Source organism: Schistocerca nitens, chromosome 2, assembly GCF_023898315.1.
Source record: "Schistocerca nitens isolate TAMUIC-IGC-003100 chromosome 2, iqSchNite1.1, whole genome shotgun sequence".
In the NCBI taxonomy this organism is placed as follows: domain Eukaryota; kingdom Metazoa; phylum Arthropoda; class Insecta; order Orthoptera; family Acrididae; genus Schistocerca; species Schistocerca nitens.
In genome coordinates, this window is record NC_064615.1 from 517,663,532 (window position 1) to 517,678,530 (window position 14,999).

The following is a 14,999-nucleotide window of genomic DNA, read 5'->3' on the forward strand; positions in this document are numbered from 1 at the left end:
AAAAACTGAAAAACACACGAATTTTATACTGAAGACAAAATTGGTCAAACTTTCACAGACCTGCCCTATGGAAAACTTTCTGTGCGCCTTTCTTGCATTCACTGCGCCAGATTTGCAAACGTTGGTCAAAACTGGAACTAATTTTCTTCGGCGTCATTTGGTTGCACATTGACTCAGAATACATTCAAAATTTCGCTGCTATACAATAATTACAGCCCATGATGCACTCGATGCAAGCAGCCTTTTCGCTACAAACGTCATACCCACACTTTTTCTACTGTCGGCTGCCAATGGCTTCTGTAACAGTTACGGCTTATAATGGACCTACACTTTGAGAAAATTCAAATAACTGATGACACTTGCTTCTAACGTCCGTCTTCTATGGGAGTAAGGGTCGGCTGTGAAGAACAAACTAAACAACAAAAAGTAGAATCAGCTATAACCGAATCGTTATTGCGCGACAACTTCTATGCAATAACGATTGGAAGAATATGGACAAATGATAAAACTGCAAAGTAGATAGTGAAATTTCAGATACCGAAAAATATTTTCTTTAAGTTTAGATAGCAATGGTCATAGAAAACGGACCTCAATTAATGGTGTCAGCGAGCAATATCGAACAGAGTTACTAAGCATATGGACTTGACTGCTAATTGTTTGGCACTCAGTTTGCGTAATAAAAAGTTTAACGCAACCTACCATAATGCCTACCGTTAATATTCCTACTATTGTAATTGTTCTTCGGTAAACGTCTTCTGTTAAGCTAAATATGTATTATTGGCGCGTAGCTTCCATCAAATAACTACCGATTAACTTTTCCATGACACTGTTAGGTTTTTGGAAACGAGAACACAAATTATTCATCATACAAAGGAATTAACCATTCTGATCTACAATAGTCGTTAAAACTCACTGAAATTACTTTTTCATAATCACGGAATATTAAAACTGATGTTTGAAGTCAAGATTTCGCTGAGTGACGAAGTCCATTATTTTTAACTATCAGTGTCAATTGATTTTTACGTTTTGGTAGCTCCATTTTGAAACAAATTATTGAAATTAAATTATCGCAGCAATTTTAGTATTTTTATCACGAACAGTGACACTCGATTTTAATTAATAATGACGAGATTAGGACCCTACTTGATAACTGTTCAGGTTTAAGCACTTGTAACACAGCATTAAATTGGTAATTATTCATAAACTGAAAGTGCCATGTTGGTTAGCCTTGATACACTTATTAAAGTTGGTTTGATTGTATGTCAGTGAGTGGCTGCTGGTGCTGCGTAAGGTAATAATCGCCAACAATTCATGGCAAAAGGCTCTTCTTACCGTCACTTCGCAATAAACAATTTTGGGCCCATAGTGCTTTTTTTCATATTTATTACTCTATGCTTTTAGTACTGTGTCCAATTACCACAGTAGCTACGCCTGGCCATAACATACACATCTTCCAGTTTGGCACCTAACGTATAGATCTTCCAGTTTGGTAACTAACGTACAAATCTTCCAGTTTGGTACCTAACGTACAGATCTTCCAGTTTGGTGCCTAACGTACAGATCTTCCAGTTTGGTACCTAACGTACAGATCTTCCAGTTTGGTACCTAACGTACAGATCTTCCAGTTTGTTACCTAACGTACAAATCTTCCAATTTGGTACCTAACGTACTGATCTTCCAGTTTGGTACCTTACAATGTGCCGCACTACATGCCGCTAGAACCACAACGACTGAGTGCTTCTGTCAGACTCTACGGTACAAGAGCTGACTTCAGACTCAACCGCCCTGTGTGCGTCCGCGCCCAGCGACAGTGTTCCATGTCTCAAACATACTCTCTGACTGTTCACAATAGCAAATCGACCTGACTAGACCAGCGTGTTTATTGCATATTATGAGATAATTCTTTCTTGGATATAGCATTTATATTACATAACGACAGTCGTTCACAAGAGAATATTTACGAAATAGTGAAAAATGATTCCATTACTCACACATACAACATCAATACTGCGAACATTTCTTATGTTAGACACTGTGATGTTGTGTTACAGGCTGATCTGATTTCGGCAGTAGCGCCCAAAAGATAGTGGCGGCGCTAAAAATCTACTGTTACGACGACAGAACTGTTGTAGGAGCAGTAGAGGTGAAACTAACTGCAGGGTAACAAACGGTATCAGCAACAATGAGAAATATAGATGTGAGTGGCATTCACTTTTATTCAATGTTTCGTATGTTTGCTGCCAGAAGAACAGACGAAGCAGATTTTAATCCGTGTTCTTCTAACATAAATCCTCTTCCCTATGATCCTACAGGGTCACAGTGCTAATATCCTGACTATAAAATGCGCTTGCAAATACGTTTAGAAACGGGTTAGAACAGCAGGGCATTCTCAGCAAGAAGTTTTAGTTTCATAACGGAAAGAGTGTTTTTGCTGACACTGACAACGGCCCTTTGCGAACAAGTGTACATTAATTAGTCTAGGTACTCTCTTTTGCATCTCGCCCTAATGGTGCTGAGAATTGTGTACTTTTGGAAAGGAAACTTCTTTCAGCCAGACAGACTTCCTCACTGACTTACCAACTGTGTAAGTACTTTACACTCTGAAAGAATAACATATGTAAGTGCAATACCAAAATGATAGGCCAGTTCACCTGTGTCTCCTTCTACAAATGAGTGTGTTCTTTCTCGTAAGTGTTATTATGCGGGGTCTAAATATTGTTTTTCTCCGTTTGTGACCATCCTGCAATTCATAAAGCGACCTATGTTTGTATTCGACAGGCTGTTTCGTTGAAACGGTTTAACAAATTGTGGGTCGTGTTCTGTGAGCTGAAACATTGTCTGAAATGGAAGTATTTCGAGAAAACCCCAAAATAAAGATAAATTTCCGGCGATGAATACTGATTCTAAATCAACGTCATCATCTCCCATAAATGACAGTTCTGCTAACAAGATAGAAACGAAAGCATGTGCATTGTCGTTTGTGGCCACAGCCCGGTGGAGAGCTCAGCCACTCTGTACTGGTCAGCCTTGCGTTCTAGAAATATATTGTAAGATAGTGGAGCAAGGTATTCGATGACTATTCTTGTCACATTTCAGTATCTTTCCATTTGAATACTGAATGGAGCCATACTACGCACTCGAATTAAAGCTCCATTTGTAGAGGCAGCAGAAGTGTCACTGATTATTCGAAGATAAAACCGGGCTAATACGTTCATGTTGAACCGAATGTTACAGAATAGATGACCCGTTTACTAATATATTAATATACTAATATATTAATAAGATATTACTGGTCACTGATGAGACACTGACTAAATAGTCACAAAATGTAAGTATATCTCAAATGAAAAGGAGAAATTTCGCTGATGGGGTCTTTCGGATAGCGCAAGTTATATGAAAATAAAACACAGTAATAACTGTAAGGTATCCGGCAAGTTTTTAAATGTAACTAATAACAGAGTATTATATTTCAATGGACGTGTGTTTTTCTTCCTCTTGTCTAGTGTTTCTGCAAATTACGAGAGATTATGTTATTCCGACAACCTTTACCGTTTCAGAAATATTTTAATAAGACACATACTTGTCCCCGCTGACTTGCAATATGCTGCTAAATTCCTGAGCACTGCTCATAGACCTTAGTTCGTTGTGCCTGTTCAGATAAACGAGGCCAAGGTCTGTTACATCAGAGGAAATCTCTACTACAACGTGCGTACTATACGTTGTAGAATAATCTCAGGTAATAAAGATGTGAAGTTCATTTGAAACATGAGCATTAGGAGAGTGTATCTGCAGGCACCAGTAAACAGAAATTAGTTTTATAGTCAACATAAATTTATAACAGAAAATAAAACGTGAAATCAGTGGGTTTTGTGGGCTACGTGAAACTTATGTAACATTCATTTGACACTTCTTATTCTATCACTATCATACAATACATTTGCCTGCTAGGACACCTCGGGGGGTTTTCAATAATTCCTGTGTGAATTTTTACGGTGGTAAAACCAGACTTGTATTACATAGCTGCATAGCTGTACTTGTCACAGTAATAGTGCCGTACTCGGAAAAAAAGTGATTTCCTCTTACGAAATCTAGCATGGATTCTGAAATCACCGATCACGACAAATAGAAAAGAAGCAGATCCACATAATGCCAATGTATAGAGACAACGAGAAGATTTCTACATTTTGTGTCTTTCGGAAAGCTTTCGATTCAGTTATCCCAACCGATGACAAGCAATGTACGTCGTTATGGATTTCCGGCTCTAATGTTGCAGCTGGAAGAACAAAGGACGATTGGGATTTCACTAGAGAGAAAACCCGTGAAATGCTTGAATCAGTCGATCCCAATAATGATCTAAGAGGAAACCACATTCATGGTAGATTTATACTTTCCCCCAGTTCGTCACACTAATCTACATCACACACAATACTCTCCAAAACTTAGAGGAGTGTTAAAGTAATAAGTGTAGCTGATCCTGAAAATGAACAAATACTAGAAATCGCCAGATTCTGTACACTAAATCTTTTGTTCCCAGAAGCAAAGACACTTGAAAAACATACAATAAAGAGAATAACATAATTCAGCTACCGCAAAGCTCTTCTGCGTAAAAATTAACTGTGAACAACGTTAGAAAAATTTGAGCAGAAACCGCAGGTTGTGCACAAGGGTAACATGCGGCCGAGTTCTCTGAAATATGCAACATAATTCATTCCGAGGCTACCTTACTCAAGGGATTTGCGAGTAATTGCCTTTATGGACGACCTAATTATACTAGATGAAGGGAAAAAATGCTCCTGAAATAGCTGTAACCCGCACTAATGGTAGGATAATGTTGGATTCGTTATGACACCCGGAAAAAAACGGTTTCTTGTAGAATAAGTACCCTGCAGAATCATAGGATCATAAATTCACAACTGGTATATACAGTTCATTTAGATTAAATCACGTACAAGGATGACAGTTAGTGAACTAGCTGATAAATTAGCTAAGAGCTTGTCCTGATCACAGACAATGGGAAACTGCAGCAAAATGTCTACAAATGTAATAAAGAATTTAGAAATAAATGGAAGATTGAGGGGCAACGAACTAATAAAGAGAAAACAAAACACTTTATTTGCCTCCCTATATGTCAATGATGAAGATTAACCTACCACTATCACCGATCTTAAATTCATGTTAACAGGCTTTGGAAAACTGAGCTCCAAAATAAGTTAAGACGTACTTTGCAGTTGTACTAGAGGAGACCAAATCAGTGACCACCCACTAATGTCAGTTGTAATTTAACAAGAGAGAAAGACTATATCGGGAAACTGATAATTTTAAATGGAAGATGATGGTCCATTAATAAAGCAGATTTATAACTAGTTTACAAATTCACAGCAGATTTTTACTGCTAGTGCCATTCAATAACTTCCTTGGATATTTGACGTTGTGCTGGTATTAACTATAGCTTAGTATATAACTTGAAAGCCCTATCCCAGATATACCTACAACGCTACTACGGTCCTGCGCATAGCTCATACAGTTTTCACCGAGGACCACGAGAAACACAGGCCGCGGCGCCTACGTCACCAACGTAGGCCTGGACTTTCTCGCTCGCACAGCTCAGCAGACAAAATCCATTTCTAGACCTGTTAACTCGCAGCTGGGGGTATACGTACTAACGAGAATTGCTTCTGTACTGTAATCTGCTATTACGAAGTCTTACTGATTAACAGCGCTACAAGAAAATTAAACTTCAGATCATTACTCGATATAAATGGTACAATGGCTTGCTTACAGCATTTAGTCTCTTTTTGCTTAACGGTCCTCATTTCACGCAAGAAGTGGAGCCTTATGCAACTGATATCCGTTCTGGTATGATTTTAATTTTATTGTACCCCAGTACAACAGTAACAAATTATAAGTAGGCCTATGGACCGATCATTGTAAGACTTCACAATAGTGGATTGCAGTAGCTCGTACACACCTAGATACGAGTTAACAGATGCAGAAACGTTGTTTTTCTGCTGAGTTCAGCCGGCGAGTGTGGCCGAGCGGTTCTAGGCACTTCAGTCTGGAACCGCGCGACCACTACGGTCCTAAGGTTAGTTAGGTTTAAGTAGTTCTAGGGGACTGATGACCTCAGATGTTAAGTCCCATAGTGCTGAGAGCCTTTTTTTTTCTTTTTTTTTTCTGAGTTCAGCGAGCGAGCAAGCGCAGGCTTACCTTCGTGACGTACGTGCCGCGGCCTGTTTCTCTCTTAGGCCTCGGTTTTCACGCAGTCTTACATTGTATTTCGGTAGAAAAAAATGCAGACCGCTATATCAAAATATGGGGAAATAGTATATCAAGTTAAATTCATAGATAGGTAGGGAGAGAAAGACAGAGAGAGAGAGAGAGATGGGGAAACGATAGAGAAATAATACTATATGCTATTAGAATTTAAATGATTATTGAAATATGGGTATGGACATTTTTGTACATATAAACGTTGATTCAGCCGGCCGAAGTGGCCGTGCGGTTAAAGGCGCTGCAGTCTGGAACCGCAAGACCGCTACGGTCGCAGGTTCGAATCCTGCCTCGGGCATGGATGTTTGTGATGTCCTTAGGTTAGTTAGGTTTAACTAGTTCTAAGCTCTAGGGGACTAATGACCTCAGCAGTTGAGTCCCATGGTGTTCAGAGCCATTTGAACCATTTTTGAAACGTCGATTCTGGATGAATTGTAAATATTTTGCAGTGAACACATAGTGTGTAGTGGGGCGATTACTCTGTTGTAGAAATAATTCAAAACCCAAGATCGCTTAAATATTGTTTACTGGATAACCGGTTTCAACATACGAAAAGTGCCATCACCGGATCTGACTGTAGATTACATTTAAAAACCACTTGTATACAGCCGGCCGCGGTGGTCTCGCGGTTCTAGGCGCGCAGTCCGGAACCGTGCGACTGCTACGGTCGCAGGTTCGAATCCTGCCTCGGGCATGGATGTGTGTGATGTCCTTAGGTTAGTTAGGTTTACGTAGTTCTAAGTTCTAGGGGACTGATGACCACAGCAGTTGAGTCCCATAGTGCTCAGAGCCATTTGAACCATTTGAACCATTTGTAAACAGGGTGGTCCATTGATAGTGACCGGGCCAAATATCTCACGAAATAAGCGTCAAACGAAAAAACTACAATGAACGAAACTGGTCTAGCTTGAAGGGGGAAACCAGATGGCGCTATGGTTGGCCCGCTAGATGGCGCTGCCATAGGTCAAACGGATATCAAATGCGTCTTTTTAAATAGGAATCCCCATTTTTATTACATATTCGTGTAGTCCATAAATAAATATGAATGTTTTATTTGGACCACTTTTTTCGCTTTGTGATAGATGGCGTTGTAATAGTCACAAACGTATAAGTACGTGGTATCACGTAACATTCCGCCAGTGCGGACGGTATTTACTTCGTGATACATTACCCATGTTAAAATTGACCGTTTACCAATTGCGGGAAAAAGACGATATCGTGTTGATGTATGGCTATTGTGATTAAAATGCCCAACGGGCGTGTGATGTGTATGCTGCTCGGTATCCTGGACGATATCATCCAAGTGTCCGGACCGTTCGCTGGATAGTTACGTTATTTAAGGAAACGGGAAGTGTTCAGCCACATGTGAAACGTCAACCACGACCTGCAACAAATGATGACGCCCAAATAGGTGTTGTAGCTGCTGTTGCGGCTAATCCGCACATCAGTAGCAGACACATTGCGCGAGAATCGGGAATCTCAAAAACGTCGGTGTTGTGAATGCTACATCAACATCGATTGCACCCGTACCATATTTCTATGGACCAGGAATTGCATGGGGATGATTTTGAACCTCGTGTACAGTTCTGCCACTGGGCACAAGATAAATTGTGGGATGATGACAGATTTTTTGCACGCGTTCTATTTAGCGATGAAGCGTCATTCACCAACAGCGGTAACGTAATACGGTATAATATGCACTATTGGGCAACGGAAAATCCACGATGGCTGTGACAAGTGGAACATCAACGACCTTGGCGGCATTATGGGAGGAAGGATAATTCGCCCCCATTTTATCGATGGCAGTCTAAATGGTGCAATGTATGCTGATTTCCTACGTATTGTTCTACCGATGATACTACAAGATGTTTCACTGCATGTCAGAATGGCGATGTACTTCCAACATGATGGATGCCCGGCACATAGCTCGCGTGCGGTTGAAGCCGTATTGAATAGCATATTTCATGACAGGTGGATTGATCGTCGAAGCACCATACCATCACCCGCACATTCACCGGATCTGACGTCCCCGGATTTCTTTCTGTGGGGAAAGTTGAAGGATATTTGCTATCGTGATCTACCGTCAACGCCTGACAACATGCGTCAGAGCATTGCCAATGCATGTGCAAACATTACGGAAGGCGAACTACTCGCTGTTGAGAGGAATGTCGTTACACGTATTGCCATATGCATTGAGGTTGACGGACATCATTTTGAGCATTTATTGCACTAATGTGGTATTTATAGGTAATCACGCTGTAACAGCATGCGTTCTCAGAAATGATAAGTTCACAAAGATACATGTATCACATTGGAACAACCGAAATAAAATGTTCAAACGTACCTACGTTCTGTATTTTAATTTAAAAAAACCTACCTGGTACCAACTGTTCGTCTAAAATTGTGAGCCATATGTTTGTGACTCTTACAGCGTCATCCATCACAAAGCGAAAAAAGTGGTCCAACTAAAACATTCATATTTCTTTATATACTACACGAATATGCAATAAAAAATGGGGGTTCCTATTTTAAAAAACGCAGTTGATATCCGTTTGACCTATGACAGCGCCATCTAGCGGGCCAACCATAGCGCCATCTGGTTTCCTCCTTCAAGCTAGACAAGTTTCGTTCCTTGTAGTTTTTTCGTTTGACGCTTATTTCTTGAGATATTTGGCCCGGTCACGATCAATGGACCACCCTGTATAACGATACATGAGGCAGACCAGCTGATATAAAATCATTGTCTCAAAAATTAAGAAACAACTGCTCTTCTGGTCATTCTTTTCCACGGGGTATGTAAAACCGAAGTCACAAGATAAAACTATTTGGTACATGCCGCTGCTCGACTGACAACGGTCGGCATCACACAATGTGATGCCGACCGCTTGTTGTCTTAATGTAAGTTGTTTCTTAATGTACCAAATTGTTTTATCTTGTGCCTTTGGTTATACATATCTCGTGGAAAAGAATCACCAGGAGAGCAGTATTTTCTTAATTTTTGTGACAATGATTTTATATCAGCTGGTCTGCCTCATGTATCGTTATATACAAATGGTTTATAAATATTAATCTACATTCAGATCCGATGATGGCACCTTTAGTGTGTTGAAACCGCTCATCCACTAAACAGTATTTAAGCGATCTTGGCTTTTGAATTATTTCTATAATTGTAAATAGGTGTGTTTTCTGAAGTATGGATCACCAGTCAATCGATACTAATATGTCCAGTTTTGGTAAATAATAGTAAATATTTTAAGAGGTGATGTATAGACTAATTCGAAAGAAACGCTGCGTGTAACATGTGTCAATTTTTTATTAGTTACAGAGATACAGCTGTTAAACAAATAACTATTCACATACGCTGTTACGAAATGGTAAATAGAAAGAAATTTCACTGAAGCCAATGTCGCTAAATATTATTTATTCCACGATGACAGGTTTCTACAGAAGCTTTATGTCGTAATCTTTATCTACAAACGTACGAAAGGATTAGTGAAATTAAAATGAGACTTTTATAATGCTGTAAAAGAATAATTTTTCCATGCATTAGGTAATGTATAATAAATATAATGCATTCCTTCGGAATTTAAAGTGCATTCATACGAGCCACATAACGGGTACACAATCCGCTCATAACACAGTCCAAGCACATTGATTTTTCTGTAACAAGAAGATTAAAAAATAAAATGCACATGGCGCCAAATGTGTTCGCTGAAGTCAAATGGCATAGCTGTAGAATATAAAGTCGTAATCCGACAGCATCTAGGTTAGGCCATTCCACACTGAAGGTGGCATGTGTGTCTGTATGTACGCCACGCCGCCCACGCTAGCCACGCACCAATTCACATATCGGTGATAGTTGCGATGCTATACCGGCCACATTTTATGCCAGTATGCAGAAAGATGTCAACTTCGACGGTTGCGTGGTGTCAGTCTGGATTTTCGTGCGGCTTACCTTGGTTTGATGACACCAGCAGCAGCGACAGTAGTGGCGATGAGCTGGTTTTATTGTATACTTTGGCTTCAAGAAACTAGTGGGTGCATCCAATCAATAGGAAAAGGAGGGAGAAGTATGGCGAATACCACCACTTGATGCGTGATCTTGAGTCGGATAATGAAAAATGCAGCACCTATTTTAGGTTAGGTCATGACCAGTTCAATGACATCCTGACAATGGTTCACGGTGTCATCAGGAAAATGACACCACCTACAGGGAAGCAATTAGTAGCACTGAACGACTGGCCATTTGTTTAAGGTAAGAAAAAATGCAATTTTGACAGTATTATTGTAACTATTTATTCCTTAACAGTTAACAAACATATTTATTTTACTACTGTAACTTATGAAAAAGTAACATTTAGACAAATTATGTTTCATTAAACTTGTTTTTACTGTATATTTAAAAAACTAAAGTAAATGAGAAATTGAGTAGCTTCAAGTGACATACGAAAATGTTACATGTCAAATAACTTAAATAACCTTCTTGACAAAAATGTTAAAGTAGTTCAAAGGTGTTTTCATTGACAGATTTAAGGAAATACCCAGTTGTAGAAAGCGCAAGGGATAGATGAAGGTCCAGAAATAGTTGACAAAGGACTGATTGTGTGAAGTGGTAGGTGATGGAGTCGGTACAAAAGATGAAGACGAATTAGGACTAGTAGCTGAATGGTAGTACAGATGATTTTCGTCTTCCGCTTTACAAATGCTATTTAGCACCTCAATTTTTACTTTGTTTTGTAACCGCGGCGGTAATTTCCGATTCGACTAGGCTGCAATGACTAAAAATAAGTCTATTTTATCAGGAACACTTTTGTACGAGAATTCTTATTTTTTCTTTGAAATGCATGAAATTTAGAACTTTGTCTATGCCTCTTGGAGATCTTTCGACGTTCTTTCCCCATTGCAACCATTTCGTCCACTTTTTCTACATCATCGGCATTACTTTCAATATCACTGTCGAGATCATCTTGTTCCTCATTTTCGTGCAACTTCCCAATACTTAATTCTTATTCCTCGTTTCAATCCGGCAAGGGAATGTTAGAGTCACTCCTGAAAGTATAATAACGAAATAGTACTATTCTGATATGTATTGGGACCAAACACAAAATTGATGTTTGATGAAATAATTGTCTTACTTTCTACCATACTGTCGTTGATAAATTATTAAATGCTGGTTTGTAACTGCAGATTGATTACCGGTAATGACAAAACAATCTTTTACTAAATTCGAAAATGTCCCCAATAATTTTTTTTTAAACTAAACCTTCATTCACCAACAATGAAGTTAAAAAAATAGTGTTCACTTTGTACAATGACAGTTTGTTTTCTACCGTACATCTACGAGAAGAGAAATATTTCAGGATTAGATCAAATCCCTAGTTAAAATAACTGTTTTACTAATCTGATGTTTTTTGTTATATACCTGGGTACTTGTTAGTAGTTTCAGATCACAAAGATAAAATATTTATCAAATTAAAGAGTGTAATAAAACCTCAATTACAAATTATGCTTATGGTCTATGCATCATCGTCTTAAGTACGAACTTCATATCATCCTCATACTTCCATTATTTTATTTTGTTTGCGGCCTGCTCAGTCGTAGTTCTTCTTCTATTCAAAGCTTGGCGGTGGCAGTCCCTTAGCTTTTTCCACTGATGACTTACACAGTTTTCTGAAGCAATTTTTATATTCAGATTTTTGGCAACTGGTGATACGTATACTACGATCAGCTTCAGCTACAGGATTGGACTAAGCACAGTTGCTAACATCGTGGAAGACGTCTGTGACTCATTATGGCAACGCTTGCAGCCAGAGTTCATGCCAACACCAGATGAAACTATGTGGCGTAAGAATGAGCGGCGATTTAAAGAAAAATGGAATTTCCCTCACTGTATTGGCGCCATTGAGGGTAAACATGTTGCCGTCCGGAGACCCCCTCACTCTGGTTCTAGGTTTTACAATTACAAACAGTATTATTCAATTGTACTACCTGGACTAGTTGATGCAGATTATAAATTTATAGCAAAAGATTCTGGTTCATATGGTAAAGAGTGTGATGGAAGTATTTTCACGGAAAGCACCCTTGGACAAAGGATCTGCAGTTACAGCATTGCAGTACCTCCTGATGAGCCTATTGTTGAAGGAGGAAGCGATCTCCCATATGTAATTGTGGGAGATAAGGGATTTCCTCTTAAGCGATTTTTACTGCGTCCTTTTCCACGTGGCAAAAGAATGACATCTGAAAAACGTGTGTATAATTACAAGGTATGCCTTTGTAGGAGGCTAGTTGACAACGCTTTCGGTATAGTGGCACAAAGGTGACGGGTGTACTTTCGACCATTGACTTGTAGCATTGATACAGTGAACAAAATAATAAAAGCTACAGCAGTCCTCCACAACTACCTTCAAAGCAGAGGTGACCCGGTACCTATGGCCTCTTCAGAGGCCATCGTAGAATCCTACAAGAATTGCTGGAAGCCTGTGTCTCGATTTGGATCGCAAGCCTCCAATGAAGCAAAAAACATTCTGAGGAGGGCAAAGTGCCATGGCAAGGCCTACTTATGTAAAAGCAATGAATTACAAGGACTAGTTTCATACTTCCATTATATACTGTATTATTGTACATATTTTTAAATGTAATGTTTATAGATTAACAATCTTATTACTTTGATGAAGTTTCGTATGTTTTTTTTTCCTCTCTCTCTCTTTTAACTTGCTATTGTAGCTGACGTAGGACATTAGAGACATTATATAGGATTTTCATAAAATAATGATAGTTTTCACATGAAATAACGAATAAACCGAAAAAGATCAACAAAAACATTTATTTTATTGAAATCCTTGTGAAATACAATTGTGTATGCAAGACTAGTACATTTCAATGCGCCCATCAGTTACAGTTGTGCAAATATCTAAGTGACGGTCTAGTTCATCGCACACATGGTGCAACACGACTTTTGTTACTGCGGATACTGTCTCATTATTGCTCTTAAAAGAAACAGATTGCAATTTTCCATAGCAAAGATAATTTAAATATCCTGTTCACATAGAAATAGCTGAAAAAGATAATTTAGTCACAACAAATTTGCAATCTGGATTATTTAAGATATAGTTTAACTGTTTTCTGTGGGGATTTCAATAAATTATATATTTTGGTTGTACTTTTTTTGGTTTGTTTGTTATTTAATTTCAAAAACGCACCATTATTTTATGAAGACACTGGATATTCCAGTTCCCTGTTATGGGTATTCAGAGTCTGTAAAAACAATGAGCACTGAATGTCAATACTGCATTTTATTTATAATTACTGCATTTTCTCCGCTGTTATTTGAACAGAATATAACAGTAGCTGATTTTAAAATTTTCTTCTGATTATTTCAGTTTATTGAAATATTAGTTTCTTTCAAAAGTAATAATAAAATTAAAAATACAAATATCATTAATAAATACAGTGAACAATTATGGTGACTGGACACTACATTTAACAATTTTGCGCGTTTTAATAAAATATTATACAAATTTATTTATAAGATATTTAATAATATTACTGCAGAATATGTATGTACCTACTGTCTTTTGATAACGATTCGGCAATTTCATCGCATGCTTTTTCCTTCAATATCACATCTCTGTAGACTACTAATGTAGAGTCCCAAATCCCTGGATGAGTACGTACTTCTTCAGTCAATTGCTCCATCTTGAACCCACGAAAGTTACTGAAAGCACAATCTCACACTTGCTACTTGCAAATGATCCACAATAAACACAACAGCTCAGACAACAATGACGGCACGCTGTGTAGTGCACGAGGCTTCGCTTGCACGAGGTCTAACGATAGCTCTGCGCATGCGCGGACTGAAAACGTGTCCACCACGTTTAAAAGATCGCTCAGGGAGTGAACGGAAGCCACGCGTGTCCAGTATAGCTGGCGTAGCGCGTGGCCGTGGCCCTTTAGTGTGAATGGTCTCATTTGATAACAAGGGAAGCGATATTTTTAAAAGTAGCTAGCGTACGTCCGGACACGCACGCCACGTGCAGTGTGGAGTGGCCTGTAGGAACTGAGCCGGCCGAAGTGGCCGTGCGGTTAAAGGCGCTGCAGTCTGGAACCGCAAGACCGCTACGGTCGCAGGTTCGAATCCTGCCTCGGGCATGGATGTTTGTGATGTCCTTAGGTTAGTTAGGTTTAACTAGTTCTAAGTTCTAGGGGACTAATGACCTCAGAAGTTGAGTCCCATAGTGCTCAGAGCCATTTGAACCATTTTTTTGTAGGAACTGAACGAACATACGTGCAGCTCAGCGCAGAGTGTACACTTACAGAAGTTGTCAATAGGTGGTGCCAGTGTACCACTACATCGTTTAATTTGCACAAAAAACATTTTAACACGTAAAAAACTCTAATTGTTGGCGTATCATTGCTTCTCTCGTTCAGTGTAACTGTGGTGGTACGCTAAGCTGTTATAAATTCATTAATGACATCAGTTTGGTTTAAAGTGGAATTGACGCCGAATTTCCCATCGTTAATATTCCACGTTGATGCCAGTAAATTTCTACCTGTAATACAATTTTCCTTCTTTGAATCAATGATTCGCAGTGTTTGTTATGTGTTAATTGTGTGTGTGTGTGTGTGTGTGTGTGTGTGTATGTTAAACGATGTATCGGTATACTAGCGCCACGTGTTGGCAGTTAGTTTCTATCTTGATGCTGTCGGCTTACGACGTACATTTTACACCT